Source organism: Schistocerca gregaria, chromosome 11 (assembly GCF_023897955.1).
Source record: "Schistocerca gregaria isolate iqSchGreg1 chromosome 11, iqSchGreg1.2, whole genome shotgun sequence".
Lineage (NCBI taxonomy): Eukaryota > Metazoa > Arthropoda > Insecta > Orthoptera > Acrididae > Schistocerca > Schistocerca gregaria.
In genome coordinates this window covers 81,598,276-81,616,608 of record NC_064930.1, presented here as the reverse complement: position 1 = coordinate 81,616,608, position 18,333 = coordinate 81,598,276, and the positions used below count along the sequence as shown (strand labels likewise).

The following is an 18,333-nucleotide window of genomic DNA, read 5'->3' as shown; positions in this document are numbered from 1 at the left end:
TATAAATAGATGTTAATGCCGAAACTCACTATCCACCCTTATGCACTATCAGAAAAGCCAAACCTTGTTATATCTTTAAAAAAGTACATTACAGGTAAAGCTTATTTACAAAATCATCTACATACAGGTATACGACGGGAATTCAAACAGTAAAGGCACATTTGTGGAAAGCTGTACTTATTCTGATGATAGAAAACTGAAACATGCGTTATTTTTCTACGAAACCTCCCTTGACTTCAATGTAGTTTTCCCGACGTTTTACGAGTTTTTTTTTATTTCGTCAGAATATACGTTTCGGTTGCATCTGTAACCACTTTTGCACTGCAGCAATGACGTCTTCACAACTTTCAAATCTTCTTCCCTGTAGTGCCTCCTTTAAGGTCCAAACATGTGGAAATCACTTGGAGCCAGGTCTGTACTGTGTGGTGGATGTTCCAGCACCTCGAATCTCAACTCCTTTATTGCGTCGGCTGTCCGTTTGGCAGAATGTGGGCGAGCGTCATCTTGCTGCAGGATGACACCTCTTCAAAGTTTTCCACGACGTTTGGATCTGATTGCAGGTTTTAGTTTCGTACGCAACACCTCACATCCGCCATGCAATACAGACCTGGCTCTAGAGCCTCGTACATGCTGGGGCGACGTCTTGCAAATATTGTGGCATTCTACGGAAATGTGGCATGCGTCGTCTTGTAGCATGCTACAACAGGCAACATTGTGCGGCGTATGTTGCATGCGGCAGGTTAATTTATACCAAAGCAACAGAATTTGTGCCACACGTGTGTCGGTGTTGCAGTATGAAGGATGATAAAGTATCACAGCATCAGCCTACTTGATGCTTGAACGTGCAGCTAACAACGAAAATGAAAACCAAAGGAAAAGAAAACGATGGTGGAAGAGAAGAGTACTTAAAGAAGATCCACGAAATAGTATCCTAAGAACTAGAAGCAGACGATGGTGCGTTATTTAGTAATGTGTGCTTTCGTCGCAGGCGTGTAAGTCCGCGCCACACCGTTGCCAAAAGGTGGCCTAACGGTAAACGTTCACACAGGTACCGGGCCAGCCACCACCCTGTGGATGGGACTTTCAGCCCCCAGCTCACCCAACTCTGCGGTACGGCTGCTGCGGTATGACTGCCACACTAGTTCCCTCGCAAGTAAACGGATGACGCACCTTAGATGAAAGCAACAATGACAACAAGGGAATGATGATTTAGTTCTAAATGTTTTGAAATGCTTAATTATTACGTAATTCTTTTTCAAAATGAATAAGCAAACATATTAATAGTAAGGCTGTATTAAAACCGAGCGAGGTGGCGCAGTGGTTAGCACACTAGACTCGCATTTGGGAGGACGACGGTTCAATTCCGTCTCCAGCCATCCTGATTTAGATTTTCCGTGATTTCCCTAAATCGTTTCAGGCCAACGCCGGGATGGTTCCTTTGAAAGGGCACGGCCGATTTCCTTCCCAATCCTTCCCTAACCCAAGATTGCGCTCCGTCTCTAATGACCTCGTTGTCGACGGGATGTTAAACACTACCCACCACAACCACTGTATTAAAAACTTCCAGTGTTCGGCGCCACAAATTTAAATTACATGTAAAGTTTTACTCCAGTGCGTCAGAAATAAACATCCCAGGTTGGGATGCATAAATTAAAGCCAGAGGAGGGGATGGTCTGATGCAGAGGGGGTGAAATCCCCCCAATACCCCTTGCAAATCGCACGCTGCCTCCTGGAATGCAAATGAACACATTAGAGTGAGTGGCTAGAACAGAGTGTGTTTGCAGTTGGTTTCAGACTCACTTCCTCCTGTTTGCCTCAGAGATAGGACGACGCAGAGTGATTATTAGAGATAATCCCTCTTCTCACATGTTAATGAAAACTACGGGGCTGTGTGAGCAAAACAACATAAATTTCATTTGCATTCCACCGAACTGTACTAGTCTTATGCAGTCTTTAGATGTGGCTTATTTTTCTTCTCTGAAGAACGACTGGAGAGAGATTCTTTGTCAAAGGAGGTAGACTACAAATGGAAAGAAGAAACATCGTTTTCCGAAGTGTGTTTTTAGTGGCCCACTGTCGAAGATTTTTTAGATGAACAGACAGCTTCTACAAATTTAGTGAAAGGATTGAGAAATGTCAAATGCGCTGGAAGTGTGATAATGCCAGAAATAAGTCTTGTGTTATGAGAACTGAATTCCATAAACGTTTGGAGAAGGCGAGAAAGACAGTCAGAATTCAATGTGAGACTCGTCATAACGTATCTGTTCCTCAGAGAGCCAGGGATGATACGGACGTTGTTTCGGGGTGGGGTATGCATTAAAAGAATAATCATCTTTCATATCCATCTGTTTTTATGTAATTCAAAATACGTTTTAATTAGCTTGACCTTTGACAGAAGAGCGGTTTATGTGCCGTCGCTCTGCCTCTTATTGGCCAACCAAAGTATTAGCAAAGAGGTCGACATTCTTGCATAAAGATGTTCATACTACTACTCCACGTACTGCTGTGAGCCAAGGACCGGCTACCGCTCTGCCATCTCTTGGCGACGGCCCGCAACAGCTGTGCGTCCCATCGTCCCCGACCAGTAGCAACAGGCAGCTGGCAATCGCATTTATTTCCAATTTTGACGTCTTGTCGGATAGCATCTGAAGTAAAGCTAATCTCAACAACTGTATATACTTTGTTCTGTAATGTCGTTGATGTAGATGAACGAAGATTTACAACATTTCTCCGAACAATGTTTAACACTCGTTCTCACGGTTTGTTGCAAATGCTACATATAGTTTCCAGTAACTTTCATTGTCGTATATGGCACGCCTGTAGATGATAGGAGAGAAGGAGTTTTTGGCAGGCATAGACTGCATTAGTCTGTGCTTCGCAATGTAAGTCAAGTATGGTTCTAGTAAACTTTGACTTCCTACTATTCAGCTGGAGGTCGTATGCAAACTTTTACTACTTGCGAAGAGAAACGTTGCGACGGAAACAGAGACCATAGCCTATAAATGACACTAACAGAATTATTGTGACATTGATATCTACACTAAAATTTCGTAGATAAGATGTCGTAATTATTCTGGTGATCGTAAGTTTAATTACTTCGACAAAAAATTGATTCACTGAGACATAATTGACTTATTCACACAGAGAAAGTAAAATTATGTTCTACTACAATTAAAAATATTATAGACATACAAATAATAATAAATAAAATATAACACAAAATAAATAATAGAAATTCAATAGGAAAAAATAATATAAAATAAAAATATCGGCACTCGATATAAATTTGTCGATCTGTAGGTAGGTAGGTTAAAACGTCCCGTCGACAACGAGGTCATTAGAGACGGAGCACAATCTCGGGTTAGGGAAGGATTGGGAAGGAAATCGGCCGTGCCCTTTCAAAGGAACCATCCCGGCATTTGTCTGAAACGATTTAGGGAAATCACGGAAAATCTAAATCAGGATGGTTGGAGACGGGCTTGAACCGTCGTTCTCCAAAAGTCCAGTGTGCTAACCACTGCGCCATGTCGGCGTTAAATGTCACGTTGTTGAAAATCAATATATTTTGGGAAGGATATCGATATTTTAGGAACAGCTCTAGATTTTATGGCCGCACTCCCTTACCGTTCGACAGCTAGAGCGATACTAGCGCCCCGAGGGGTGAGAAAGCAGTCACAATCGTCTTAAGGATAGTGTTTTTTTATTAGTTATTTTCTACTTAATTCAGGAAACAGCTGTTACATTTTTGCGTTCCATGTAGTAGGAAGTTATCAAGAGACATGAAGTATCAAGAAATACATGTGAAAACAGAAGAACCACACTGGTTCAATGATGTAAGCTATAACTAATTCATTAAGAAATTCTTTTGAATACGTGTATTTGCAGCGTACTCCACTGAAAGAAAGAGAATGCAAACGCATATGTCATGCACGAGTAGCATATATTTCTGTTGTTATCGCCGTCGGCGCTTTCCAATACACTAGTATTTTTGTAAATGTAATTACTTTTGCTTCAAAAGTGCACATGTTAAAGGTTCTTACCGTTCGCGGTCCAGGTTTAGTAAACAATTCTTGAAATTAATTTTTCTGTGTCGAGAAGTACTGTATACAGTGAACTTGCTCTGCCATACACTGGCATCAGGGTAACTGAAATTACGTTGTTCCTGAACAACTGGACATCACGCTAACACGAATACACAACAAGTTGGTCATTCTCTCTACATTAAAGCACACATACTCTGGCACAATCTACATGACTTGTGAGTTGCGGAGCTTACCTTCTAATTGTGTGTAACCTGGAAATTTTCACAATGTGTTTCAGTCAGCTATCGTCCAGTTCTGCTGGAGCTCTACTCATTTAGGAGCCGAAAACATCGCACCTTGTGGCCCATTTTCATAATTTCCACTGCAACGATGCACACAACACACACATCAGCTGTGTATGTAAAACAAAGTAAGTGATGGATGCTACTTTGAGAACTTCAATTGGTTAAGGCATGTTGCTGTTACGGCACGTCCTGCCATCCTACGGGGCGCCACGCAACTACCCCCTGCTGCAAGCCGTCGCCACGAGATGGCAGCACGGTGGGCAGCCTCGCGCTTGTCAAGATCGATCGATACTCGACGTGCAGTTTGTAGCGTAGAGCTCGCCGTCGTTAGGCAACGCCACCTAGAAACAAATTATCATTTCAAATAACGTAAAATAAATATGGTCATAATTTCCTTCAGTGATGCATACCATCACTGCAAATCTCATAATTGCGATATTTCAACTTTTTTGAAGAGCAACTTTGTAGATTTAACATAGGCTCTTAGAGTGACAATACGTAAATAGTAATTTGCACCTTTTTGTGCTACAATTATAGATCTATGTCTCTGTATGTTTTATGTTAAAACGTAATATACGTGTGATAAGAATAAAACATTAACACCTTTTAATGGAAAACAACTGCAGATGTGAACTAGTAATTGTAAAATATAGCAGGAGTGTACCATGTTCATGTTCCGTAACTGGAAAATTACCGAATTCGGTGAAACCTATGCACCAAAAATTTGTTATATGCAAATACACATTAGAAGAAGCAGTACAGAAATTAGTGGAAATATTTTGGAATCTATTGATTCATGTAATATCATCAATGAGTAAGGAAACAAACATTCATAATTCTTTAACTGAGAAACTCTGTTACATGTAATTTTCACACACACACACACACACACACACACACACACACACACACACATACATACAGAAAAACCCACACATACAGAAAGTGTGGGGGTTGGAAGAAACGGAATATAATTAAATAAAAATATAAAACTGACTTTTTATTTCACCTCATAATATGATTTCGAAAACACTCTTCTACATGTCAATAAAATAATTAAAGTTCACTTTCGTTACATTTTTCATTCTTTTAAAAACATTTATGTTTTCCTTCGTATTTTCATCATTTCTCCTCTTAGTATGATTATTTAATACCATATTTACTCAAAAGAGCAGTATGGAACACCTGATAGATTCAAAGCTATGTTTGCTTTTATATTGACATCCACTAAACAAATCACAGATTATATTACAGGATGATACCTTCGAAAGCACATGCTTTTGATTTGCCTATTGGAGAAACAAAATTTCATGTACTTTTAAAATTGTTTGAAAAGTTAAATAAACCCAAGTTACACATGCCACTACACTTTCTGTGGGATTTGCCAAGCCTCCTCGATCATTTGCCATTATCAAATGATCATCCTGCTTTAATTCATCTGAAATGAGAAATACTCACAGTGAGATTTTTTTCACTACTTGTTGTGAGCAATATCCTGATGTATAGTGAAATAATGGCCAGGTGTCTTTGACTATCCCTTCAACATCATTCTCATGTACCACCACAATTGATAAATGTGGTACTGGGATATCTTTTAACTCCTGGATATCAAAAGTTGTTTCAAAATTATATGACACCTAAATAACCACATCACCAACAACTTTAGACTGTGTTCTCAACACCAAGTTTTTGCTCAGTTTCAAAAACCTGTCTAACTGTCAGTCTATACTCTTCCAAGGAACAAATAGAAGTTGTTTTTGTCAGACATCCGATAGCTACTGAAATCAGTCAAAGCAGCTGTTGTGTGTCTTAGAGCATAGTGTGTTCTTTTAGAAAGCATCCTGTATCATTCAACCCTTGCCATCAACGTAACCAAGACACACAGCTCCTTAAAAATCAAATACATAATGGGAATTAGAAGTTACATGTTCCTGGAAAACATTTCTTAGCCTCTGTCCCTTAAGTAATGTTTTCACATTCACAATACACCACCAAAGATTTACTATTTTTATAAATGTTGGAATGCTTTTGCAATTTTGAATTCCTTTCTTCGAACCCGTCTCTGCACGGCAACAACTGTCATATCGAGAATGAGATTTTCACTCTGCATCGGAGTGTGTGCTGATATGAAACTTCCTGGCAGATTAAAACTGTGTGCCGACAGAGACTCGAACTCGGGACCTTTGCCTTTCGCGGGCAAGTGCTCTACCAACTGAGCTACCGAAGCACGACTCACGCACGGTACTCACAGCTTTACTTCTGCCAGTATCCGTCTCCTACCTTCCAAACTTTACAGAAGCTCTTCTGGCAAACATGCAGAACTAGCACTCCTGAAAGAAAGGATACTGTGGAGACATGGCTTAGCCACAGCCTGGGGGATGTTGCCTGAATGAGATTTTCACTCTGCAGCGGAGTGTGCGCTGATATGAAACATCCCCCAGGCTGTGGCTAAGCCATGTCTCCACAGTATCCTTTCTTTCAGGAGTGCTAGTTCTGCATGTTTGCCAGAAGAGCTTCTGGAAAGTAGGAGACGGATACTGGCAGAAGTAAAGCTGTGAGAACCGGCCGTCAGTCGTGCTTCGGTAGCTCAGTTGGTAGAGCACTTGCCCGCGAAAGGCAAAGGTCCCGAGTTCGAGTCTCGGTCGGGAACACAGTTTTAATCTGCCAGGAAGTTTCATATCAGGGCACACTCCGCTGCAGAGTGAAAATCTCATTCTGGAAACATCCCCCAGGCTGTGGCTAAGCCATGTCTCCACAGTATCCTTTCTTTCAGGAGTGCTAGGCGATGGCAGACAGTAGTAGTAGATGGTGTGCTGAGGTCCTAAGAGGAAAAATATACGCCAGCTTCTCAGATCTCTAGCCCTGCGCTACATATTTAGAAATTACATCCATTCAAACACATACTTGCATAGGCTCACACCCACAAGTCAAACATATTCCAAGCACTCTCACATCTCTAAACGAGTCCCATTCCTGGAATCTATGTGCTACAGTAAAATTACAACTTCCTTTTAATCACACCCAACACACCCTGCAGTTGCACCCATTTTTACAGCTTTCTACAAGTGCTAGTTCCAATTTAAGTTGGACAAAGACATATCCAACACCTTCTGCAAGCTGTGTAGAAACAGATCGAGCTGAGTTACTGCAACGGGACCGTGTTTTCAGCATTCTGTGGAAATGCGCGCAATGTAGTGCGTACTCAAACTAGATACAAGTCCTACAGAGCCCCAACAAACTATCTTCGTTATTCTATACCCACCCCAACATAGAAAAATTACGAACTATGAAAGCTCATACGAATTACAAGTCACCTAGACGTCGACGAGTGCGCAATGACACAAAGCTGCGGTCAGCCTCCAGCGCGAAGAAAGGGATTTCACAGTACTTCTGCAGAAAAGCGTAGCGTGCAGCCAGCCAGGCAGTCCTAACGGTTTCACAAGTCCGACACCTCAAACCGCAGCTGCCTATGTGGAGACGAACATACTACATTTACAAACACCACAGAGACTACTTTAAACTTTCAACACTTATTCTCTAAGCGAATTACCCTACGAGACGCTGCCTCTGGTTCTGATTCGAACACTGCTTTCTAACACGCTTTTGTACATTGCCAAACATTTCGTTTTCTGCCACAACTTCGAGGTCTGTGTCATATTCTAAGCTGACATAAAGACGCTCTGATCCACGACCTCTCACAGAAAACTGGACATCACACGGTGTAAATCACATTCTTATGGCGGATAGCGTAAGACTGGATGATTTTTAAATAAGACAAACTTACAACATAAGGAAACTAGAAGAGTTCGGCAGCTCTGTGGAGAGTTTCCAAAGTACTGTCCCAAAGTGATTCATGACTTGTACATTGCATCTCATATGCCGTGGTGACGGAATAGATGATGGCTCCACATTCCATTTCGAGTTATTTCTAATTTAGCAATCATGTACGCGACCGCTGTTTAGCTGCTAGCAACCCCCAGAAGTTGTCATTCATCCACAAACCTTGTTCCCCAACTCAAACAAGCGATGTCACTCTATCATTATGTGGTAACCAATGTGCGGATGTGATGGAAAAGACACCATTGATATACTGTAATATTAAGCAACAGACTTGATAGCGCGAAGAATTTTACACAAAGTTCAACACTGGCCAATGATGTGACAGCATCTTTCCCCAATTTCAGCATCATAGCTATACCATGTCCTCTCCACGTTGCGATTATCATTGCGAACATCAATACATGACTGAGAAGTGCGTCCACCAACTCTTAACTCTTGAGCACATAAGTCATCAAACTAAACGAGACTGCGCTCTACATATTTTTATCACCTCGAGCTGAGCTTAGTGTTTAATTTACGACCTATCTCTCAGCGTATGGGAATCACAGAGCATTCTCGCCTTCTTAGGGTAAAAGACCATCCTCACACTGTCATTGATCAACCATCACTGCACCACAGTTATCGAATTGATCTACAATCGACCATATGAAGACCTCTACACTCCACGTCTCGTGAATGAATTGGGCTTTCCGAGTCCTAACCCGTCCAAGTGCATGAGATTCCTCGAGATGCGACCATCTCGAGAGTCTTAGTACCCCTTATCGATGTATACCAACAGACTCTAAAGAGCACCGCTAAAGTGTCAAAAATCGTTTAACATTCCTAGAATCAACGTGAGATCGTACAGACAATTGAAACTGTCTTTATGTGGAGCTGCGCTTCTCACTCTAGTTCGCGTGTTGCCACTTGGCAAACCGATCCTAGACCAGCCGTCAGCTCTCTTAAGCGTTTAGAGCCTACCCCTCGGTCCATCAATTCCAACAATAAGCACTGACAGCAAGTAAAATTTGTAATTGGCGTTTCCTAAAGAACTGAGTGATACTGAAATTATTATTAACATGTTCTGGTTGCCAGTAACGTCATCAGCACCGCTGGAGCTGTGTATTAATATTTAAGCAGTAAATACAGGTGATAAAAGATTCACTTCTTGGAGGAAAATCTTCCTGTATCGTGCATTAAAGCATAGCAACAAAAATGTAATAAATGTGGGCAGGATGTGACATAAATGCCACGCGAAGCATTCTACTTCACCACTTACATGCTGTGCAAATAAAATTCCTAAGATGCTTCCTTGGGGAGCTGCAGAAATAACCGTTACATCTGTCCATTTTGTCCCGTTAAGAGCGACGTGATGAGTTCTGTCCGTAAGTCTTGAAAAATGGCACCCACGTCTCATCCATTGCCACAACCGACGAAAAGAAAGTCCCATTCATGCTGTCGTTGCGCGTCAACATTGCTTGGCAACATGCCACATGGGCAGCCATGTGGTCGTCCGTCAGCATTTGTGGCACCCACCTGGATGACACTTTTCGCATTTTCAGGTCGTCATGCAGGATTGTGTGCACTGAACCCACAGAAATGCCAACTCTGGAGGCGGGGTTGTATCCCATTTTTCAATATTCTCACACTTTTTCATCTTCGCTGCTGTGAAATGATCTCTCCTACTGAACATGTGCTCATAGCCTTTTCAGTTAAGCATTTTAGAGCTCATGTTTCCTACACTCCGTTCGTCATAAGAATAAACCTGTTGTAAACAAACACAAAAGCGACGATTGATCAGAAACCGTATCACTCGTAGACAGGTATTGTTATGCTCTTCGAAGTACACTACTGGCCATTATAATTGCTATACCAAGAAGAAACGCAGATGATAAATGGGTATTCATTGGACAAATATATTATACTAGAACTGACATGTGATTACATTTTCACGCAATTTGGGTGCATAGATCCTGAGAAATCAGTACCCAGAACAACCACCTCTGGCCGTAATAACGGCCTTGATACGCCTGGGCATTTAGTCAAACAGAGCTCGGATGGCGTGAACAGGTACAGCTGCCCATGCAGCTTCAATACGATACCACAGTTCATCAAGAGTAGTGACTGGCGTATTGTGACGAGCCAATTGCTCGGCCACCATTGACCAGACGTTTTCAATTGGTGAGAGATCTGGAGAATGTGCTGGCCAGGGCAGCAATATAAACATTTTCTGTATCCAGAAAGGCGCGTACAGGACCTGACCTGCAACATGCGGTCGTGCATTATCCTCTTGAAATGTTGGGTTTCGTAGGGATCGAATGAAAGGTAGAGCCACGGGTCGTCACACATCTGAAATGTAACGTCCACTGTTCAAAGAGCCGTCAATGCGAACAAGAGGTGACTGAGACGTGTAACCAGAGGCACCCCACACCATCAGGCCAGGTGATACGCCAGTATGGCGATGACGAATACACGCTTCCAATGTGCGTTCACCGCGATGTCGCCAAACATGGACGCGACCATCATGATACTGTAAACAGAACCTGGATTCATCCGGAAAGATGACGTTTTGCCATTCGTGCACCCAGTTTCGTCGTTGAGTACACCATCGCAGGCGCTCCTGTCTCTGATGGAGCGTCAAGGGTAACCGCAGCCACGGTCTCCAAGCTGATAGTCCGTGCTGCTGCAAACGTCGTCGAACTGTCCGTGCAGACGGTTGTTGTCTTGCAAACGTCCCCATCTGTTGACTGAGGGATTGAGACGTGGCTGCTCGATCCGTTACAGCGATGCGGATAAGATGCCTGTCATGTCGACTGCTAGTGATACCAGGCCGTTGGGATCCAGCACGGCGTTCCGTATTACCCTTCTGAACCCACCGATTCCATATTCTGCTAACAGTCGTTGGATCTCGACCAACGCGACCAGCAACGTCGCGATGGGATAAACCGCAATCGCGATAGGCTACAATCCGACCTTTATAAAAGTCGAAAACGTGATGGTACGCATTTCTCCTCCTTACACGAGCCATCACAACAACGTTTCACCAGGTAACGCCGGTCAACTGCAGTTTGTGTACGAGAAATCGGTTGCAAGCTTTCCTCATCCCAGCACCTTGTAGTTGTCGCCACCGGCGCCAACGTTGTGTGAATGCTCTGAAAACCTAACCATTTGCATATCACAGCATCTTCTTCCTGTCGGTTAAATTTCGCTTCTGTAGCACATCATCTTCGTGGTGTAGCAATTTTAATGGCCAGTAGTGTAGGTACTATTTCTGTATTAGGAACATAAGATACATAAGAAATGTATTGTTGCTAAGTTACGTTAAATGAAACTTTAAGATATTCAAATGTAGTAACAGCCATCAACGTTTTTATGAATCACCCTTCAGCTACGCAGTTTTCCTTTCAAAAATCGTGTGCAGTTACAGCCTTTGCAATGCTGTGCTCTGATTGTCGCGTTGTTAATGAGCAGTACGAAAATGGCTGAGGCTGCTTCCTGTTCCGTAGAGGCCGGCTGGAGTGGCCAAGTGGTTCTAGGTGCTACAGTCTGGAACTGCGCGACCACTACGGTCGCAGGTTCGAATCCTGCCTCGGGCATGGATGTATGTGATGTCATTAGGTTAGTTAGGTTTAAGTAGTTCTAGAAGACTGATGACCTCAGAAGTTGAGTCCCATGGTGCTCAGAGCCATTTTAATGATTTTTTTTTCTTGTTAGTTATCAGGCCAAATACCGCAGGTTGGCTCCAGGTCAGTTCTCCTGTAAAAATGCAGCATTTGTATAATGTGCTCTATGCTGTGAAAATAATAGTTTTTCATGTTTCTACAGTACTTATCTACCTCTGGGGGTCTAAAACGATGGAAATAGTCCAAATACAGAGTATTTGGTTCTTCATTTTTGCGTTAAAAATTAAGTTGTTATGTTTTCTTACATCAATCAACTTTTATGAAGAGCCTTTCATAAAACATCGATAGTTAAGAATTTGTGTTTGAAATGAAAACAGGAATTTCACGTCCAATATGGAATTAGAAACAAGAAGTCGAGCATTATTCATAGAAAATGCTAATAAGTATTATAATTACGAGAACTAAGTATTTCAAATTGAAAGAGAGAAAAAAACCGCACCTGAAATCTTATGTGATTCATATTCCTCTATGCTGTCAAATACACTATACGTTCAATGTTAGGATCATTGCAACTAAACTTTATACAGCTCTGGGAAAACTTGAAAGCCTATTATCTCTGGAAATTTATGAGAAAAATTAAGAACAACCTGATTCTCGGCACTTTTTAACTGTGTTCCACACACGTGTTTCACTGCGGAACAGGAAGCAGCCTCAGCCACTTTCATGCTGCTCGTTAACAGTGCAACAATCAGACCACAACGATATTTGTGTTTGCTTATACCAGGTTTATTCTTATGTTGAACGGATTGTAGTAAAAATTCGTTTGGGGACAACAGACAGCGTTTTGTGTTGTCCGTTTTGGGCATTACGGGTCAGTGATAGCTGTTCAGCGTGACTTTGGTACTGGGTACGGTGTGGTTCCTCCTACAGCACAGAGCATTAGACGACGGCACGAACAGTTCCGAGAAACAGCTGGCTTGTGTAAAGGCAAATCCCCGAGTTTCTGACACAGACGTCGAACGCATCCGCGGTAGTTCTACAAGGAGTCCGCGGAAATCCGTTCGCCGTGCAGCTCGACATCTCAACATGCCGTCGAGACTTACACACGACACCGAACAACATTCAGCTACCGCAAGCTCTTCTTTAAGGTGACAACAACGCGCGGATTCTGTAATTTCGTTCTTGGCAAGTTGGAGGATGACAGTTTTCATCCACAGTTAGTATTTAGTGACGAGGTAACATTCCATTTAAATGGAAAGGTAAAATGGAAATGAGCGTATGGCATTGTTGGCAGGGAGGCCCCAGCCGGGGAAATTCGGCCGCCGAGAGCGGGTCTTACTGCAGTCGACGCCACACTGGGCGACTTGTGTGCCGGAGATGAGGCTGCAATGACGATGAGGACAACACAACTCCCAGCCCACGAGCGGAGAAAATCTCTAACCCGGCCAGGAATGGAACCTGGGCCCTCTCGATGGGAGGCAAGCACGTTACCACCCAGCTAAGCAGGAGGACAGTGGAAAGGCGAACCGTCATTACATGAGAATATGAATCAACTGAGACATTGCATAACAACAGCTGTGGTAGCTGTAACTCAAGACAAGCTCGCTGCAGTGTGGTAACAATCTGAATACAACATTGGCACATGCCGTGCATCTCAAAAGGGGCATATTAAATGCCTATGAAAAGTTATGAAAGGGTTTCCTGTTCACTGTTTATGGTTATTAGTTTCAGAAATCTGCCAAATCGAATGATTCTTTCTAAGGCACCCTCTATTTTGTTATTCTATTTTGAAACGAAATCATTCATAAAAATGTGTGACGTCCAGTTTTTCTGGAATTACAAAAATTACTACAGGAAAGGGAGGCTTTTTTCCAAATTTGAAAAACTACATTACGAGGTGCACGGTCATACACTTTTATTATGGAGACTCGAGTTTATGGCTTTATCACAAGCGAACCAGTAGGCCGGCCTAACGTAAAATGAATTATACCAATATTTTTCTTGGTATATTCCCCGTTAGGATGTATGGAAAAATTTGATTTTCAAAGGTTAAGATGTATATTTTATTTTAGATTGTCATAAAGACTGTCTGGCGCTCGACGTCTTCGCTACTAACTGCTTACTGCAAAACTGTATAACTTGAAATGTACACACATCAAAAGAAGTTTGGCATCACCCCAGTTCCCAGAACTCCTGTAGATAGTTGTTGACTGAGGATATTGTATCACAGACACAGTCCCATTGACTGTTCAGAGATGTCAGTAAACCCACCCAAAGATGTAAACAACCATGCGTGAGCAGCACCTGTTAGACGGAAGGGGTCCGACAGCCGATCAGTTCCTACATCGCTCTGTCTTTAGACGTCCATTTTGACCTTCACAGATTGGGACAAATTTTCTAGGATCCTCAATAACACCACCCAGCAACATCTCCACCTGACCACCCTGCTAATCTGGTTAGTGCTGTTGATTATGTAACCAGAGAAATCCAAAGGCGTTGAAGGCCTCTACTTGCTTTGTCCCAAGGGCCTTAACCTCCACTAGGTGGCTTGCCTTCCCTGTTGCCAAACAGAGGACCTGTCATTATTCTGCACCTGCTCCTCAGCAGCAGCTACTCTTTCTACTCTCTCTAAATGTTCAATGTGCCTGTTGACATTTTCTCTAGTTATGGAAATGATTCTCTTCTGCCAGTACGAAGGCAGCTCACCTGCTAGTCTCATTATCATTTTTTCCGGTTTCATATTTTCTGTGGAATGTGACAGCCGTGAAACTCACTATTAATAGGGAACCCTGTTATGGAGTCATGACGTGGAGCAAACATTTTACCATTCCTGAACTTTTTTAAAATATCGTTATGTTTGTTGCTTGATCAGTACTTGTTAAGCAATGCAGTTTTAAATTTAGAAAGAGTGTTTCATCGTATCATTACGTGAGCCTACCACCAGAAAGCACCTCAGACAAATGACTTCTTACGAAAGAAATTTTCTCTCGTTCCCACCACGCACTAGGCAAAACATCCGCAAAATTAGCGATAGACACGAGCAGACCAAAGCTTAAAATCAATACGAGAGATGCATGAGACAGGAAATGACACAGAAATGTACTCAACTCTGCACTGCAACTGTGATTCAGATGGTACAATTCTCCACCTGAAAGATGGAATCTGGCAACAGTGACAAGATAACCCAAGATGTAAAGGAGAGGACAGGGCCTTAAATATCTGTCTGCCCCCGTGGTGCTCTGCCCCCAGAGTGCTCGCGTCGACCGCTGCCAGTTATCTGTAACACAACACACATCAACGGCAGACAATATTCTGAGACATAAACTACACAATCTTATCTAGAGAACAGGTGATCAGTACAAGTGAATAGAAACAAATTAGCCTCCGTGAGTTACTTGGCCTGTGCCAGACTTAAACTTTGATCAATCAGTTCGCTAAAAAGCATGCCCAAAAGTTAAGATGACAAGAATTGTCTCGGAGCACATTTGCACGCCAAACTATCAAATGAACTACAATGTAGAATAGAGGACGTATCTCGGCGTGTCTTGAAACGCCAGAGCCGGACTTACTACTCGTTGCACTTCTAACTACGTCCCTAACCACGCTTCATGTCGGTTGGTTGGGCTTAGCCACACTTCCTCAACTGCTGTCAAGATAGTTAGTCACGACACCGAGGTAAGTGATAAACAACAGAAACAATTCCATAGGATTTTTAGTACACTGGCATATTCAGTTAAGCCGCAGGCAACCCACCGAAGCAACTCGGCGACTGTAATTCAGTCGGCCGGCGTAGCTTATAACAGACTAGAAGGAGGTTGTCCTTCCGACCTCTAGGAAGACCAAACCACCGTGGGCGGTGGATCTGCCCTCACGACTCAACACGCCGCAGCCGCTGGCCCCGCTCTTCCGTTGTCAGACTCGTCCTCTCGCCGCCCTGCCTACGTACACAGCCCCACGTGACTCTCGCTCACCGCCGATCCCGACACACCTCCCCAGCAGAGCGCACGCGCCGCCGCTAAATCCGCGCAGCCAAAGATGAGCAGAAGACAAATAAGCACCGAAGTCGACTCAAAGACCAAAATGACGATCGATGGAAACTGACGCCAGGAAACACACCAGTTGCTAATTAGGAGGCACAGTGGTTTGAGGATCATAAAATATTTTATGCAGGATGGGCGCTGTCGTAATGAGTAGTACAGAACATATTGTTCGTAGATGAAAGTACATATAGACCTAGCACATCTGGGGCCAGGCTGTCCGCGGCTGAGGGTAAATGGAGCAACACCTGTGTCTCTTGTCGAGAGCTGTGTGCCGCAGTACGATCACAAACATTCTGATATATTTGAATATATTGTATACGTTGCGGTTTCTTCAATCATGGGCTTCACTTGTGACTTTTGTGACAGTAATTAATAATTAATTCCGAGTGATAACTTATTAGAGGAACTGGGTGATTATTGATTCCCATGAACAGTGACCGCTTAGCAGGGCAGTGTTGACGGACTTGATTACTTTTGTGCAATGTCTTCATTGTTTCGAGTTCTTTCAATGCATATGAACGCAATGTTATAGTGAATTGATACGTAAAATTTTTTCACATGTCAATTGCTTTCAATCGCTGGACTGTGTTGTATGATTATTAACAGTGGGACAATTTAACCATCTATGAACCTGTGTAGTAGGTAGCATTCTGCTTTCCTTTGTTTCGAACTGTATGTGAGACACGAATCTGGCCATATCAATGGAAACTTTACAGAGACAGAATAATTAAAGTGTTATAAATCTATGTCCAGTGTTGACCACAATATCACTGTAGACTATTAGTAGAACTAACATCTTTCAGTCAATTCTGGAGCTGAGCAGCTATCGAGAAGAACAACAGAGGCTTATGCAGAAGGAAGTAGAACTGTTCTACACTCTTCCAAATTATTCCAAAAGTACTGTAGGTACAATTATAAATAAGCTTAAATATTCATTCTAAGCCTCCAATTAGCTCCAAATCATGTAGTCTTACTATGTTTTTCGTTTGCAGACCACGGGATGACAAACGTCCAACACCAGGTACTCAGAAACACAGTGCGGAACTTGTTATTCGAATGAAATTCAAGAGGATATTAGAAGAAATTACTTCTGGACGAATTGGACACAGCGAACTGCAAGGAAATATGACATTCAAAGACAAACCATTGTGAAGAAGAAAGAATAACTTGAAAGCTGGGACGCCCACTGTTCTTACCAAGACTGAAGAAATATGTTTTGTGGAAGACTGTATCAGTGTCAGTGACGTAGGGATTCCAGCATCAGTCTTTGACATCAGGTGCATGGTTAAATCATATCTTAAGACATGAAAAAGAAAAGTAGACTGCGTTGCTGATAATATGCTTGGATGGGCCTGGGGAAGAGACATATCTGAACTGTCTCTCAAATTTGCAGTATGTATTTCAAGGAAGGGTGCTGCTGTAAATGAGAATGTAATCAATATCTTTTTAGAGAAATACAAAGCCGAGGTTGAAGGCGTTCCTGCTGAAAAGTTTACACTTTTGGTGAAAATGTGTTTAATGACCTACCAGCAAAAGAAAGTGCTTGTTTCGTCTGGCATGTCGACATCCTGAGAAAACAGGACACCACAAGACCGTGCTTCAGTCTCATGGTGTTTGGGAAAGCAGCAGGAGAATTCCTTCCCGCTTATCTTATTGATAAACACAAACCAAAATAGAGTGACTGGATATACAGTCACCACCTGGAATGCAAATAACCACAGCAGAGTGGGTGGCTAGAACAGAGTTGATTGACAGTTGAATTCAAACTCACTTCCTCATGTTTGCCTCAAATTAGGAGGGAGGGAGATTAATTACTGACATATTCTCTCTTCTCAAATCTCAATGAAAACTTCAGAGCTGTGTGAGACAAAGGACATAATGTTCATATGCACTCCATCGAACGCTACTAGTCTTCAGCAAGTTTCATATGTTGTTCATTTTTTGCCTCTGAAGAGATTCTTTGTTTGTGGAGGAAGACAGAAAATGAAAAGACGAAACAGCGTTTTCTGAAGGGCACATTTAATGGGGCATTGGCGAATATTTTGCGTTTAGGTGAACAGACAGTGTCTACAAATTTAGTAAACCATTGAGAAATGTGTATTTTAAATGCGATGGGAGTCTTATAGTATCTCCCTGATGTGCTAGAAACAAAACACGTCTTGTGTTATGAGACGTGTGGTAACTGAGTTCCAGGAACAGTTGGAGACGGCGATAAAGACATAGTTCAATGTGAGGATGGTCAAACCGTACATGTAGCCCATAGAACCAGGGATGATATGGACGTTATTTCAGGAGAGCATGTACATTAAAAGAACAAACAATTTTCATAGCCAAGTTTTTATTTAATTTAAAATACGTTTTAATTCCCCTGAACTTTAAAGAGTGGTTTATGTTCCATCAGGCTCCGCCTTAGTGGGGAACTAATGTATCAGTAAATAAGTGGACATTCATGCATACAGGTGTTAATGTCGGCCAATGTGACCTAGCGGTTCTAGGCGCCTCAGTCCGGAACCGAACGAATGCA

At 42.5% G+C, this 18,333-nt stretch overlaps 1 non-coding gene across 1 annotated transcript; it reads left to right on the top strand.

Moving 5' to 3' along the window:
* The first annotated feature begins 6,903 nt into the window (after positions 1 to 6,903).
* On the top strand, positions 6,904 to 6,978 carry Trnas-cga (transfer RNA serine (anticodon CGA)). The gene has a single exon. It is a non-coding gene; the product is annotated as a tRNA-Ser (tRNA).
* The last annotated feature ends 11,355 nt before the right edge of the window (positions 6,979 to 18,333 follow it).